Genomic DNA, 17,674 nt, shown 5'->3' on the forward strand with positions numbered 1-17,674 from the left:
ACCAAATGTGGGGTTTTAGGCTCTTATTTTATATGGCTAAATTAATTAGGCTAATCAAAGAACACTGGGTAGTTAGAACAAACATTGCTAATCTGCCCACTGAAAGCATTTGTCCATGCAGTTATTATCTTCATTTTTTCCAAAATAGGCACAGTCTATTGTAGTCACATAGTATACCACGTAGAAGCGCAGGCCACTAGCCAGAGTATAAGAAAGGATCAAGTAATTTCATAAGGCTGAATAAATTCCAGCCCCAAGATACAAAAGGAGTCTAAGTTTTCCGAATTGCTGAGTATATTTCCTGCCCAAATTGTTACTGACAGATCTTGAAAAAAGCACCATAAAAATGTCAGTCATCTATGACAAAACCTCAATATCATTGCAAGGCAGAGAAATTCTTATCAGGTACAGTTTCAGCTGCCAAGCAGAACCTCTTTCAATTACCATCACTATTTTGTAATATTAATAATACTTCTGAATAATGTCATCATTATAATCTATACTGCTAAATAATATTTTGAAGACATTCTGAACACATATTTATCAACAGTTTTTCAAACATAACTTTATCTCAGTATACCGCACAAGAGTCTTGTTCTTTGGCAAAGTTTCCGTTTTTATTATTAATTTAAAATGTTTATGTCTCAGTTAGCTTTCACCAGATCTAAGCAGCTTAAAATATTTAAATATTGACAGCAAAAAAGTATTACCCTAAAATCTTAAGGTAGCTTTGTTTTTCCATATTGTGCAGCAGTCTTTGAGCCAAGATTTTGAAAATCTCAGCAACTATCAATCAAGCATTGTTTTAATATTGAAGCAGACAGATCCTAGTTAGATCCATGCCATTAATAATTTAAATTATACTTGGCAGTAGATGTCAAGAAAGGACAGCAGAGGAGGATACAGTAAATATAATATTAGACCAGATGATGATCTAACTCAGTGGTTCTCAACCTGTGGGTCGGGACCCCGTTTGGGGTCGAATGACCATTTCACAGGGGTCACCAAACCATGCTGTCCGCCATTTTTTTCCCTTTTCCCTAGCTGTCCTACTCCCTCTTATTGGTGGCCACACCCACTTGGGGGTCACCACAACATGGGGAACTGTATTATGGGGTCACGGCATTAGAAAGGTTGAGAATCACTGATCTAACTCAATGCAAGCTAGCCTATTTTTTTCCATATACTTTTTTTTTTTTAAATGAAGGCTACAATGAACATGTGATGTGGCATCTTACATGATAACTCTTGCAGTATCTTTCAACTTCACCTTCTCTCATCACAGGGTTATAGAACCAAACAGGATAGAATCAATGTTGTCTTTAAACTAATGGGATTGGCCTATGGCACCAAAGTTTAGGGAATGCCAACACCTCCTCTCATTCCAAATCATTTAAAAAATGCAAATCTTTGAATTGGCAGGAGGTGCTCCATCAGTCAACGTAACATATTCTTCAACATCACTGGAAATGAGGTTAAAATGATAAGAAAATGCACAATGGTACAGAATGGTTTACAAGGATCATTAAGGCCACACTATTTCAAATCTCCTGGCAAAATTGCTTACAACCGTCTTAGAGTTTTTGCCTTGAAAATATGTATGAAAGTAGACTAAAATGGGTAACTGGTTTCATCTAAAAAGAACCTCCAAGTTTCATTAAAGCCCATAATAAAGCTAGGATTTACTCTCTTTCACCCTGGGGCCATCATGCTTTAGCTAGTCACTGTATATAAGACAGGAAATAAAAGTACACGTGATAGATCAAATAATTCCCAGGACCTTTAGGCTGAAAACAACTAAAATCCAACCAAAACAACTAGATAAGAGGAGAGCAAGCACATTTCTTGAGCAAGAATTGTATTTAAAGTGGTGCTTATAAATTAACGGATGTTATCAGTAAAGTGCTTTGCAAATATGTCAAACAAATATTCCATCTTTTCTTCTTGAGCTAAGAACAAAGCCCAATATTATTCATTAAAGAAAAATAAGAACATACAAATGTCATCATTGATGAAAAGCATGGTTTTGTCTATATTTAAGCAACATCTTAGCTTAGAGATCACCTCTAGAATTAAGTATTTGCAGCTTGGAATATCATCCACACCCCATTTAGCTTTTTACTCCACAATTCAAACTCTTTATATTTTGCACCTACACTATCCAGCTCAGTAAAAAGGGTCCCTAATAATCACTGATTTGGAGAAACATTCAATTTTCAGCTTAGCTTCCATGCTTCCTTTTTCTGATCCTTATACTAAATTTGGTTAAAGGCAAATCTCACAATAATTTTTTTCATTTTCCCTATAGCATATAAATGTATAGGAGAGGAGAAGAGATCAATGATTCCCTCTCACTCTCTGCGTCTAGTCAACACACTACTGCTAATCTTGCTCTAAGATTTGAAATAAAACCAAGACAAAGAAGTCAACTTTGGTGGAAGCACTTATTGTTGAGCTGTTGGCTTTCAAAAGACACCTGTTAATTCCTGACTTGAAAGTTCTAAACTCGGTCTCTGTCAAACTGCGTCCACTACTTGTTAAAGACTAAACACACATTCATGAATCTAAACTGGATTACTGTTATCTTTTGTATGTCTAGAAAACTTTTAAAATTCAGTTTCTTTCTGGACAAAAAAGTGCTTATCTCTGTCTGATTAGAAGTTGCAGCCTGATTAAAAGTTTCAGTTACATTATTTATATTGTATTTCATTCATTCATTTATCCATCCATCCATCCATCCAGACTTTTCCCTTCATTTTTCTTGTTACTCCTAGTATATACTTCTAGTATATCATATACTACTATGTATTCATATTTCTTTCATTAACCCTGTATCTTCTAGAGCAGTGGTTCTCAACCTTTTTAATGCCGCGATCCCCCAACCGGTCGTAAGTTGAGGACTACTCGACCGGTCTTAAGTCGAGGACTACTCAACTGGTGCAGCACCGTTTGCAGAATGGGACTTTTGGCGGGCTCAGCAGGGCAGAGACAGCCTGGACAATTCCTATTGGCTTTTGAAAGCCAATAGAATTAAACTCTATTCAAGAGAATAATCTATTCTATTGGCTTTCAAAAGCCAATAGAATAAAAGGGACTAGCACAGCTAAGGAAAAGGGGAAAAAAATGGCGGACTGCATTGTTTGGTGACCCCCGTGAAATGCTCGTTCGACCCCAAATGGGGTCCTGACCCACAGGTTTCAGAACCACTGTTCTAGAGGTACATGAGAATGGAGAAAATTGCTGTGATCTTTTGCAAGAAGCTTCTTACCAATAGCAGGAAAATATAATCAGCAACTACTAGTATTGCATTGTAAAACAGAGGGCTAAAATATTATGGCGCAAAATATTTGGACACTATGCCCTCAAGCACTGGATTTCATGTATGCACATGTGCACATGTGCATACTACACAAATCCTGCCAAGGCAACCTCTGCACTAATTTTATAGACTCCATGAGTCGCAAATTGCAAAAGGACCAGACATTAGAAGGATAATCTTAGTGTCAATATTTAGAAATCTTCTTGAGTTAAAACACCTTAATCCCCAAGAAGCCAGACTATGCAATGATTAGATGGAAGAATTCTATACAAAAATGTGTTAAAAGCTCCCTTTATAGGTATTAGATAATAGGTACTAACAATTGCCTATGTGATTACCATCAGATTTCTCCAGTGGCAGATTATCAGTTATTGGCCTGGTATAAATGTGACAGAGTTACAATATCTAAAACTAAATTTGTTTTATAATGCAGTATCTGAATTGTTTACTTACCAGGGAATCCCATCTTGAACATTTGTTCTTTTAAAAAGTTTGTTTGCTGTATGATAAATCACAAAACATTTATTTGCTTATTCAGTTTATATGGCCATCTATTCACCATGTGACAATGGGTGGCTAACAACCAGTTAAAAAGCAACCACAAAATAATCAAGAACAATTTAAAACAATGTGTTGAACTCAGGGTGATTCATAATCTGCACAGTCTCTTTCTTGAAGACTGGCTCATTCAGCATCCTGGCGCTTTGCCTGAAGAAAACTCAAATTGTCAACACCTCACAAAAGACTAGCAGGGTCAGGGACATCCAAATCTCAGAGAGTATACTGTTGGATAGGGTAAGGCATGACAAAAAAAAAAGAAAGAAAGAAAGCATGCTTCTTGGGTTCCATCAAATACCACCATATAATAGAAGGGGCCTGGAGCCTGCCCACCCTGTCAGATTTAGTAGAATTACTAGAAATTAATGGAGAAAGGCAGTCCTGCAGATAACCTAGCTTTCTACCATGAAAATCTTATAAGTAAATCCAGGAGCTCAGGGGCCTACAACAAAGCTCATGAGGGAGAAGGGTTACATGAGAGTGCTGTGCCTAAAAAGCCACAGTCACTTAATCTTGCTAAAGTTATGTTTATGCAGAACTGCACAACCTTTAAATAATGAAAAAAAAAAACCCTTTGATGGCATCACTTAGCCAATCTGGAATAGAGATGCATGCTAGTTGCACTGCCTAGTTACACTCATATAGGTATGTTAAGCCAGAGCTCTACCTTGTAAGATATGCTTTGGTTAGAAAAGATATTTTAAACTGATATTATTGACATTATTAGAAAAATGTAACAAATGTTGATACTAACAACAATAAGAATTGTATTTGCTTAGTGTGGAAAAATGGTTATTACCAGAGGAAGAGAGGATGTACTGGAGGGTGTAATATCGGACTTAGTTTGAACAAGCTTATATCTACCACGGAATCACTAATGGACTCAAATAGGTATAGGGTCTTGGCATTAAAATAAATATATAATATGAAACATTTTTCTTTAAATAATGTTTAAAAAAGAATGTGACTTACAGAATGTTTTTTTCTGAACTAAAACTTAATGTTGAATCAAAAAAAAATAATGAGAAGGAGGTGGGGGAATCAATCAGAACTCAAAATAAGAATAAAAATTCAACCAAACAGCAAAATAATTAATATGGTACAATCACTAGATCAGCCTTCTTAGTTTGACCGGAAATATAATATATAACTTCAAATGTTTTCTATATATTGCAGCAAATGAGATCCAGTTGGCGTAGTAGTTAAAGCATTAGGATAGAAACGAGAAGACGGTTAATTTTAATCCCACCTTGGGCATGAAGCGACCTGGGTGACCTTGGGCCAGTCACTTTCTCTTGGGCATTGGAAGGAGGCAATGGCAAATCTCTTCCGAAAAACCCTGCCAAGAAAACTACAGCAAGTTGTCCAGGCAGACTTCAAAAATCAGACACAATTGAACAGAGGGGGAAAAAACAGCACATATAAAATAAACCAAAAACATGCTTGAAATAGGAATTTATTTCAGAATTTAAAATTGGGGCAGGAAAACTATTAAAGCTATTAGTCCCACCCTGACTGATGTAAATTATATGCTTTATATTTCATGTAATATTCTCATATGAAAGCAAAGAAAACCAATTGATCATTGAACCTTTGTCTTGAACCAAAGCCAACACAAATCATCAGTTATAGTTCAATCTGAATCAAATAACTGAATGGTTTGATTCCCTGTTTGTAATTTCATATTATTTATAATGAAAGAATACTCATATTTTACATAGCTGAATTCAGATGAAGCATAGCAAAAAGATACTTGGAGTTATAATTGTCCTATCCTTAGTTTATATTTAAAAGCAGCAACCATATAAATATTTGAGGAAAGTATGGTTGTGTTATGTACCTTAATGTGTAACCAAGATATTATATGATTGTCCTATCCTTAGTTTATATTTAAAAGCAGCAACCATATGAATATTTGAGGAAAGTATGGTTGTGTTACGTACCTTAATGTGTAACCAAGATATTATATAGCACTTCACCTCGATAATGTCATTTTTTAAGTTTCTATCACAATAGTTACAAATTTGGAAAGTTGTGCTTCCTCTGTTCTCTAGATTTTGCAAGGTTATATCTCTTAATTTTTTTTCCTTTCACATGCACACAATATGTTGTGCCAGAATTTCAATATCAAATTTGTTCAAGACTGATAATTCTACAGTTCTAACAAACAAATTCAAATTTGATGAAATACATTTATTTTAATAGTGGCACCTCAAACTTAACCAACATAAAGTGGAGTTCAATGATTTTTAAATTGACCATGAACAATATGATCAAAAGATTACCTTGATCAATGCCACTTTGAAAGTAAAAGATTTTTTCCTAAAAGACTAATTTTAGAAAAGTTTATTTGTTCCAAAACTCTGCAGTGCATTATTAAAATGAACTGTACAGAAAGCTCTTTCCTGCCTAAATAAACATCAATCCAACATATTTCTTTGTCTTGTTTTACTTGTTAACCGTGAAAAAGACCCTTTTAATACTGCCTCAATACTGCCAGGTTGGTCATAATGAATATTATCAATTATGTTAATCAACATTTTGCCCCAAAGCATCACACATTAAAATCCTAATTTAAAAGTAAAATAGCTTTACACATGTTTCCTAGAAAAATCTTTATCCATTGTATATAAACTCATCTTTCTTGTATAATTACTAGAGTCCGATATATGTCAGATCTCTAAACATTGACTGAAAATATTAAGGTGACCAACCGTCCTCCTTTAGGGAGGACAGTCCTCCTTTTTTAAGTTCTGTCCTCCCTCGAAAAGTGTCCTCCTACATGTCCTCCTTTTTGATATTTGAAGACTAATCTGCAGGGCTTTTTTTTCTCATAGAATGCTCAGAACAGCGTTCCAGCACCTTTTTTTGATGGTTTTTTTTCAACTTTTGCATGAGCTGTGCTACTCCCCCTATTGGCTTTCGAAAGCCAATAGGAATTGCTGCTGAGCATGCCAAAACACCCAGCCAGCAAACTTTACACATGTAAGTTGTCTGCAGCGAAGGCGAATTGGCAGGAACTTTCCATCCCTCCCTGCTATCCAACTACACCATCTCCTAGTTAATCCTAAAGATATCTGGAGGACACTGGAGTGGCAACGGCACAGTAACTTTCTCTTGATCTTCGGCCCTGCTAGGGCAATAATGGCTGCAGGCGCAAGAGGCAGAGGCAGGGGCTGCTGCGGGCAGGGGTGTGAGGAGCGGCAGTGGTCGGCTGCCCCCCATACTGTGGGAGCCGCGGGGCCTGCTCTACAAGGGGCTGTGCAGGGTGGGCGGTGGTGCTGGCGGGGCGACTGCAGGTGGGGTGTGTTGATGGCGGGCTGCCTCCCGGGGCCGGAGCCGGCACAGCTGGTGCTTTGGGAGCCGCAGGGCCTGCTCTACACGGCGGGGCCGCAGTGGTGGCGGGGCGGCTGCGGGCGGGGGAGTGGCATGTAAGCATAATTACAATATAAAATGTTATTGTTACAAATGTTTTTATTATGCATTTATCATATTATAGTGTATTCTGTATTATTGTTGCAATGAATAAAATGTTTCTTTTAGTTACGATATTTTTTTCTTCAATTTATTTGTGTCCTCCTTTTCATTGTAAAAAAGTTGGTCACCTTAAAAATATGGTAGTTGAATTAAAATATTACAGATAGTTATGGCATTCTGCTGCCAAGCCAACAGGACCAAGAGTTACATATTGTTTGAGCTTAGAGATTTTGAAAGATTTATTGTTGGACAGAATAAATATTTGATATAATTTGATCTAGATTTATTCAGGTATTCCTTTTACCAAGCCTCTATATAAACATAAGATTTAAGTTCTATAAAAACATAAGAATTCTGGTGGTGGTTATTTTTTGCATTACCTTATTTTCTTGCATAATATTTTTCACAGAGTCTATCCCTGACCAACTTTTTTTTTTTTACATTCTTTGGTATTATTGTGCATAGTAATTTGCCCTGTTTTTCTTTCTTTTTCTAGTAATAGCGCCAACTGTGTATCTGTCAATGAAGTTTAAGTGCTTCCTACACGTATTTAATTCATTGAAAGGCTGAGGTTCAACTGCCTCTTTATGCATAAATTATTTTCACTTTATACATTAAGTTCTAAATGTTCTTTATCCAACAGGCTATTAATAAAAATCTTTTCAATTTAGGTTTCATCTGCATCCGAAATTACATTATGGCAGAACTGTGGTGTAATTTTTAACAAATAGTTTCATATTGTTACTTGATTCCTGAATAAAATTCTAACCTTTCCAGTTTCTTACTACAGTATACTAAAAGTTACCCCTTTTAATACTGATTTTTTTCCAGTGGGGAAAGGTGAAGAGGCAGAGTTGGGAGGAGAAGCACGCTGAGTGCTACCCGTATTATAAAACAAGAAGTTGGATCTCATACAAGATACTATAGATCTTAGTTTAAGAGGGAAAACAGTTGCTTTGTTTATATGTCTATCAGTTGTCCAATTTATAGAGATGCATTTATTTTTAAAAGCATTTTATGCAAGTATTGTTTATTTGTCAATCTTCACAATGCTATTAATTATCCAAAAGTAATGGCTGCCTCAGTTGCTCTTTGACCATGGCTTATAGAAATAAGCCTGGTTGCAAGACTGTGTTCCTATGAAAAAAAAAATACAGCCAACACTCTCATGCTAGATCTATCATTATAATTATCAGCTGATATTTTGGTGAGCATATAGTCAAGTCAGGACTATATTTCAATGATTCATAATTTTCACTTCTGCTTCCCTCCACTGAGGCAATATCAAAACAGGCAGAAAAAAATATCAACATTTTTGTTCTTCTTTCCCTGTAAATTGTTATATAAAATTGGCAAGCAACAATGTAGTGTTTGTTTGCATAACATCACTGTTAATTTTCACCAAAAGTCCTGCAAATGTATTACTGTTCCAATTTCATAAATGTTGGCTCAGATATTCTGGTTTATCTGAGATAGATACCTTAGTGATTCAATTCCTAAGCTGAGATATAAGATTGGGAACAGAAACATAATAGCTCCAAGTCTTCCTACCAACAACCCTATGAAGCATGGCATATTTTTTTCCCATAAACCCATACTCCAGAACAATTTTTGAAAACAAAAAAGGTAAATTATTGACTCACATTTAGAATCTGCATGCTTAGTTTTGGTCCACCCCCCTATAATCTATCCTAATTCAAAACCCAAAATATGTCATGCTGTTTGCTCCCCTTAGAGCAGCTTATTCACCTTGCACCCCCAAAGATAGCCCTGCGGTGATGAAAAAAAAATAATTTGTTTCCTATTCTAGACATATGGTATGCTACTTGGAACACAGTTCTGTTCTCACATGTAATTTACTTTGAATTTTTGAGAATCATATTTCCCGCTCCCTGTTGTGTATGTCCAGCTTGATTCTTTGCTTGGAGCTTGGCTTTGCCTCTGTGGAAGCCTAAATGAGAATTTACTGTCTGAAATTTTGGCTTCTTGGGGGCTGGTTGTCTGGCTCAGTCCACCCTTGATAACACAAAAGGGACAGACAATGATCTAATCTATTGTGGTATCTCACCTCCATCTTTTATAATGCTTGGCCCTGGAAGCTTTTCTAGAGATCAGCCTAAGAGTTGGTCATGTATTGTTTTATATCATCTGGAACCCTGAGCTAAGAACCCCCTATCCTGACTAAATGCCTGGGCAGTCTTATGGGATAGGCTAATTTCTAATAGCAGATCAGGCATCTCTATTCTCAGTTAAAATAGCTGAATGCTGTTAAATTATGATCACAATCAGGAAACACTGTGTTTGGTATTGGCCTTATGGTCTTTTTATGAATCTTGTTTTATTGGTTTTTTTAAACTCTGGATTATTCAGCTATAAAGTTATGGCACTCCCAAAGATATCCCATTCTATGAGGAAACCTAGTCAATTCAATTCAATTCATTACTATAAAGAAAATAGATCTGGGAGATAACTAAGAAACTTTTGACATAGCCTGTTTCATTGTAAAGCCTCAGCAAAATCTGCAGGTTGTACACTGTAATATTAAACAAACCTACTTAGAACTAACTCTAATGTGTAAGCAAAAATGCTAAGAAACACTAGTTACTCCATTTTCATTCAATTCTCTCCTGAAAGAGAATCTGGGGTAGTTAGATAGATATCAATATGATGCTTTTCTAAGATGAAAACAAAATCTAGTAGGCAGGATCTTAGATTGGGAAAATAGCCTAAATCCCTCATATGACTTAATTAATTAATTATTATCATTAATTCAGTTCTGCTGATATTCCATTTGATTGTCTTTAGGATGCAGAATACCTTCTTTAGTAAAATTCTGCCCTTCCCCTATGAAACTAAAAGTGTTAAATGCTTTTGGAATAATTAAGGAATAATGTTAGCACAATGAGAGAACAAGAATTTGGATTTTAAATCAATGCTGTTAATATACTCTGGAGGCATTTGATCTATTTTTCAGGATCAAGAGAGCAATTTTAAGGAACAATGCATAATACATCTAGAGTTGATTACATTTAAAACCAGTTTTCTGAAGCCTCACAGTCCTGGCCTTTTAAGGTGGGTTCATCGTATTCTGCAATGATTTGTGTGATTTCCCTGGGTGAATCCTTCACACAGCATTCTATTTTTGTCAGTCAAGAGCAAAACAGGAAGTTCAGTTCAAGGTGAAGACATTTAAGAATTTAAAAACCTGGTGACAACTTTACAGTGACTCTATCAAGTTCAGCCTCTCAGCCTTCTCTCTCTCTCTCTCTCTCTCTCCCCTCTCTCCCTCCCCCCCCCTCTCCTGTGCAGGAGCCAAACTCTCATAAAACTGCATGCCGTCCCTGACATGTCCCCGCCAGAGGGAGCTGCAAGCTATCATTGATGAAGCCACAAGAGCTACCCACACCAGGATGTCCCTTGGGTTACTCACAATTGAACAGAATTGAATAATAACAGAAAAAACTCTTTGGGCTGATTTTAATCAATCTTCCTTTGAAATAATATCTTTGCAGTGGGAGAAAGACTGCCCCACATTCATGATACCAACTTGAAACAAAAAGCCATCTGAATGCCCTATACGATCCTTCCGCATGACGAGTAGCCCAGCGTGGAGCAGCGACACACATATTTCAGCAGCATTAATTCAGAAACTGGAGGGCTACGGGACTGGGGAAGAGAATTACATGCATATGGATTCCAAACTGAAACCTGAACTTGAAAGATGCTGTTGGGAGGGAGCGGATGAACAAAAAAGGAAGGCCTTCCGTGCAGTGATTCACATACTGATGAGGTTTCAGAGTCAAATTTTCCAACCTAGGCAGCGTCAAAGAAATGAGAAGCAGCCATTATGGATAATCTAAGGCAGACCAGCTACGTGACCAAGGGGATCTCTGCGGTGGGGGTGTTCAGCCTCAGCAAGTTCAAGTCTTCCTTCCAGATCAAAAATGAACCTTGGCACAGGCAAGGCCATGGAGCTTTGCTTAATCTAGTATAACATTAGAACACAACACTCTGTTCTTTTCGAACAAGATGCAACTTCTCAATTCAAAAAGCAGATACCTACCCCACCCCACCCAGCATGGATACTTGAAGAAGAGCAAGAGGGAAAACAGCAGCTGCACTCACTGCATGGAGAGTAAGAAATGGCAAGCTGACTTGGGCTACTACCATTATTTCCAAATAGTTTGGCATGCCTCTATAATCAGTGCTTCTGTTTCCATTTCCCCTTTTGCTTTCACTTGGCTGCTGTGTCAATGCTTCTAAAGAGCAGCAGGACAGAAGATGGCTCAGCCTCCAACCTTCATTTTAGAAAAGTGCCCATCCTGCAAGTACGGTATTTAACATCCTGGCTGTGCTTATCGCAGCACACACAGGGCATTGATAACGGAAAGAGGCCAATTTCCTTGGGGTTGGAAATACTTTCCAAACTGAAGGGCTTTTTCCTCAAGCAGAAACAAAGCTGGGGGGGGGGTGACAGGCAAAGATGCTTTCATAGTGCAAATGATTCCTTTCATGGTAAGGAAGGTGAAAAGGTAAAGGGGCTTCTTCCTAATTTTTCTAAGTCTCCTCTTCCAAATGGACTTTTGGCATGAATGAATGGGTCTCCATATAAATAAGCAAAAGAGGGCTCATGTGGGAAACAGAGTAGTACATTTGGTTTAATTCTGTTTTGTTTTTAATTCTTAAGCCCATGATTGCATCAGTAAATCTGAAGATAAGGAAGGCAGAATGGTGTCAGATCCTGGTTTTGATTTTTCACTAGTCATTGGCATTGGGAAGAAATATCTTCTGCAAAATGCTTTTGAACAAATTCCTTTTTTTATACTATTTTTCCAGTATCATCTGGCTGTTGTTGCTGCTGCTATTAATTCATAACTCCAGAAGCAGTCACACGGATGACCCTGGCCAGCCATGGATCATGGGAAAGGACTATATCATCATAAAGTTACCAAGCTATGTTTTGATGTTTCCCTAGCATCAATTTACCAGGGGACTGAAAACTACAGGGAGACGTTCGTTACACCAACTCCCTACAAAGAACATCATGACAAGATAGAGAATAACCAAATCCTTTATAGCAGCATAGAAAAGCTTGCAGGGATCCCTGCTCAGCAGAATTCTTGGCAGCAACTGGAAAGTCCCAAAAAATTACACCATGGCCTCATTGATTATTATAGAAAGAAAAAATTCTGGGTTGTCAAAGACTCCTAAAGCCCAACAGGCCCCAGTACGACATCTCTGACAGATGACTATCCTGTCTCTGTTCTACACATCTTCTAGACATGTAGCTTAAATCAGCTTCTTTTTTTTGTTTTAACCCACTGGTTCTGTGTGGGCCAGCAGAGTATGATTCCGCTCCTTTTTCTCCATGAACATCTTTCAGACCACTACTATACGTTGTGGCTTTATTCATTTTTTCTGTAAGCTAAACATATCCAGATCCATTAACAGACCTTTTCAACAGTGGGTTCCCAGACCTTTCATCATCTTGGTAAATCTCCCTTCCCCAGAATCCTTGATCAAGACCCAAAACTGAAGCGATAGACAGTTGGCTGCTTTTTAGTGAACCTTTCTTTCTTTTTTGCCTGAAGTCTGTCCAGTTCTCATGAAACCCTAAGGTTCTCTGGACAACACTTTGATAAGCTCTAGAGCAGTGTTTCTCAACCTTGACAATTTTAAGGCTTGTGGACTTCAACTCCCAGAATTCCACAGCCAGTAATGCTGGCTGTGGAATTCTGGGAGTTGAAGTCCACATGCCTTAAAATTGTCAAGGTTGAGAAACACTGCTCTAGAGAGTAAAGGATTGCTTTGATTAAAAGCTATGATATAAACCAGGGGTGTCAAACTGCCTGTCCGGATACGTTGCACGATGTCAAATGACGTCACGAGTTCGACATGTCTGATGTAAACTGAGGACCCTGGAGATTTGGAGCTCTCCCACAATTTTTCTCAAATTCTATTCATGTGATCAAAGGAAGAAAATATTCAGAAACAGGCATATGAACCATTTTAACTAATTTAATTAGAATTAAATTAAAACAATTTTACTTCTGTTCTGACTACTTGCTTTTTCATATTTTTCTTTTACATACAGTATTTTGAAAAGTGCGGGTGCTAGAAGGGCCATTCCAAGGCAAAGATTAACCAAGAACTGGAAAGCGCTGTGCAGCCCTTTTTTGCATTGATAATCTATACATGGCATCACTGGGGTCGTAATGACGTTTCAATGCATGAAGGCAAAGGGAAAGAAATAGCAGGCACTTTCAGGAAAAGTGCCTAAAAATATGTTTTAAAAATTAATTGAAATCATGGAGGGCTTTTAAAGGCCTAACCGCAACAAATTTGTGATTATTTGTGAAAGATTAAGTTGATTATGTTGGGACATTATGCAAATTACACAGAATTATATTACAGTCCTAATGCAGGACTTCCTATTATTAATATATATGTAAAATTTCAACCAATTATATGATAAAATAGCAGCTGCTGTTAGGCAGTAAGAATTGTTGTTTAAATTATTCTGCACAAGTGAGTGTTGTACTTTCCAAGATCAGAATTTATCACTGCAAGCCTGCTTAGAAGTAGAGAAACTCTGTAAAGTTTGGTGTGGATTTAATCCTCCCAATAAGTGGATTAAAGAGCCTTAGTGAAAATCTGGCCATTGATAAATTATACACTCGTACTGTACCTTTTGTTATCACAATTGCTTCAATTCTCTTATAAAGTTTATTTTGAAAGACTGTTTAAGAAATTCTCAAATAACAATAAAAATGCCATATTTTCCAAAATATTTCTCTACTATTTCATGCACTCAGAGCTTTTTTTTTTTTTTTTCTTTGCATGCTGATTTACATTTAGGGTGTGTGTTTCCTTTCTCCAATGCTGGACTACGCCTCTCCCATGATTAATTATTTTAAAATGGCTAATGGGTTATTGCCTTGGCAGCAATGTGTCTTCCTGTCTCGTCTCTCTCACACACATACACACAGACATTATGAGAAGAAGTGACACTGCAAGAATAATAAATTAGAGGATTGCCTCCCAGGATAAAATGTTATTGATATAAAATAGATATGTCATTCTCCCCATGAATACACTGCTGCAAATTCTTTTATTCTAAGCATTTAAGCCAACTCTCCTATAGGACAAGCATATATTTTTCCTTTAAATATGGAACAAGGCATCTGGCTGATTGTAACTCATCTGCTATTACAGTTCCTGGATTCCCACAGAGAATGAATGCTTTATTTTGGACCCTAAATTTTATCATATTAAACTTTAATTTTTCTTAGGGAGAATCTGTACAGGGAGTTAGCAGTTAGCAGAAATGAAAGCAGAGTAAAGACCTGTTCCTTTAGCTCTCCAATCTCTTGTCTACTCAGCTGGAGGATTGAATGGGAGGGACAGTCATATTAATTTGATCAGGACCAAACCTCTCCATGTGATACTAATCTGTTGGATTAGGAGTCACACTGGGAGGGGGTGGGGTTGCTGATATTCAAACCAATGGAAATGCAACCCCCCCCCTTCAAACCTACCCTTACTATTTTGATATGTTTCATACATTCAGCTGAGAATACAAGAAGGCCATAATTTGGGACCAGCCAATAAACCAGAAGATGTTGTTGCAGATAAAAATGAGTTTGTTTATCCAATTGGACTGTCATTTGATGAGATAAATAAGTTAGCAAAGTGGTCATAAGCCATTACTCTATCTCCAGAAGCCTCTAGCCCAGAACTGCCACATAGAGTTGCTCCCAATTCTATACTGCACCACAATTGGCCTTCACATAGTTGATAATTTGCAAAATAATCAGTGACGCTTCCCTTTCTGGGCAAAATAATAGTAACTAACTGGTCCGCCAGGAGACAGGAGGGCACTTGGGGGGGGGAGGGGGGTCAGCAAACAGGCATGATGATCTTATCCCCAAGGAGGGTGAATACAGCAGCATGCATACACCTCCCCCATTTCATCCAACTTAAAAAACATACTTCAAGAAGAAACACTATTTTCTAATTCACAAGAAGCTGCAATATGGGATAGTGGTGGGCCCCCCTCCAACCTACCAAAATACAGCTAACCAGGTAGACGGCAAAAACAGAAAACAGTTCTAAATCTTTGCAGCTTAGTTTGAAAGCTATACTTAGAACAAACCATGATGAAGTATAAAGTCTGAACTAAGCTTGTTATTTCCTTCATGCAGAGTGATCCCTAGCTGTTTTCATTTAAGATGATGGCAGATGCCCTTGTAAGTCGCTCCAAGTCCTAGAGAAAACAAGGACTATAAAATTATCAATATTAAAAAATATTAAAAGATATTGAGAGGTCCAACAAAACCAATCTTGGATAACCGCCAAGATGATAAAAACAATTTCATTCCAAAATGAACTGACCGGTTTCAACGAGGATCTAAACAAGCAATTTCAAGCTACGTCAATTATATGAATTTACACTATTTTTTCTTAGGAATAAATTTAATTTCTCTCTGTTCTTATTTTTCAGTTTCTTATTTTAAATGTAAAACTTAACAAAGATTAGGCACATTTCCCCTACTATATGTGTTTCACAAGAAATGTCCCTAATCAGAAAGCATTTTGTGCACAGCTGAGTGAATTTTCATTAAAGATATATGAATGTCAAAGAATAATTACATTTTAACACAATTAAAATAGTACCGAAGCATCAATTAACTAGGTTTACATTAAAATGTGAACCCGGCATTTCTCCCCACCTACAGGGGAAATTATTTATTATTTAGGAAAAATCAAATTGATGTATCAACCAGCTCATTGATGTATCAACCAGCCTCAATTTATCCACCCCTCAGAAATAAGTAGGACTTAAAACCACATGAAAAGACTGTAGGATTAGATCTAGACATTCAAGAAAAGCAAAATATTTTAGATAGCCTTTAGGCCACAGACATTCAAACAGAGCTATAAAACCCAAGGGGCTACCTCATTAATTCATGCTTTTAATGGTGCTCACTGAAGCAGTTAATTATTTCTTACTAGCTGCTAATTGTTTTTCTTGGACATCGAGCTTCCTGGCTTTGCAATTCACCAAGTGCTGTAGAATCTGTCTGATTTTTGAAGGCAGGGAGCAAACACTTCTCAACTTATGAAGAACGTAGAGCACACAAATAATCAAACCTAGGTGACAAGCTGCCAAAGAACTATAGTTCTTTTTGTTAACCAGATGGGAGAGGAAAGGTTAGGAAAGTTGCTTTTTTTCTTCACTGCAAGAGAAGCGGCACTTGCCATCAATATATTTTTTAAAGATTTGTAACTGGCCAATTACTAGAAATCCAATTGTTGCCTTTTTGAGTAAAAAAAAAAAAATTGCCATCGTCATGCTATAAAAAATAATCCCTTTTTTCTTTAGTCTTTTTATTATACAAAACCATTTAAGTATCCACCAATGGGAATTGGCTGTACTGGAACAACAGAACCAATTATGCTAAATGCTATCAAACATGTAAATGCGGGACTTGCTCATGACCAAAAGCTACATTACCCAAGCTTCAATTGCTGTGCTTTACTGTCGTATGAATTGGATGCCAGCACACCTTGCAATTTTCAAAACTAATCTCTAAATTACCTTTCCTTGCAGTCTGCTGCTCTCTTTGTTTCCCCTCCCCCCCCCAGAAAAGTGGCAAGCAGTTCCACCGGTCAGCTGAAGAGGAGGAGGAGTGATTTGTGATGTTCCCTGCCAGCTTCCCACAAGCAAAATCATTAGGGAAGGTGGCAGGAATTCAGAAGTTGCCCCTGCTCCCACTGCTTTTTTGCCCGCCTGGGGTCATTCTGTTTCCCTGTTTAGGTGACAGAATATCTTTTGAAACGGTGACCTAACGGGGCATGGATTGTCTAGTGTGATTCTAAATATGTTACCAATAGATTTGCTCCTACTTTAAAAAAACAACAACACAAAGACTCCTAACCAAACCATGACCCTGATTCTGATTGAACTCTTATTCCTGCATCTTTAAAAAAAAGTAGCTTTTCCTTTCCTACCTCTGATGGATGACCAAATATAGGGAAACTGAAAATACTGGCAATTCAGATCTGTTTAGGCCAGTGTTTCTCAACCTTGACAATTTTAAGAAAAAGACCTTGACAGCCATGACCATGTCAGGCATCAGAATATGATTCCACACATTCCCTGATTCTGTGCTTTATTGCAATGTTGCAAAGAATAGAAATAAGGGCTTTATTGTGTGCTCATGCATGCAGCATAAGATACAGTATACTAATGGCTTATCAAAAATTTTGGCTTAATAGCTACATTCCAAGTGTGATATATTACATGCAACTTTGCAG

The 17,674-nt window shown here is 37.3% G+C and overlaps 1 protein-coding gene across 4 annotated transcripts in view; it reads right to left on the minus strand.

The window, feature by feature from the left end:
• NRP2 (neuropilin 2) overlaps positions 1-17,674 on the minus strand; it is a 218,001-nt gene that overhangs the window by 151,549 nt on the left and 48,778 nt on the right. The gene's annotated exons all lie outside the window — the stretch shown is intronic.

This window comes from Crotalus tigris, unplaced genomic scaffold (genome assembly GCF_016545835.1).
Source record: "Crotalus tigris isolate CLP2741 ecotype Arizona unplaced genomic scaffold, ASM1654583v1 scf7180000017767.837487, whole genome shotgun sequence".
Lineage (NCBI taxonomy): Eukaryota > Metazoa > Chordata > Lepidosauria > Squamata > Viperidae > Crotalus > Crotalus tigris.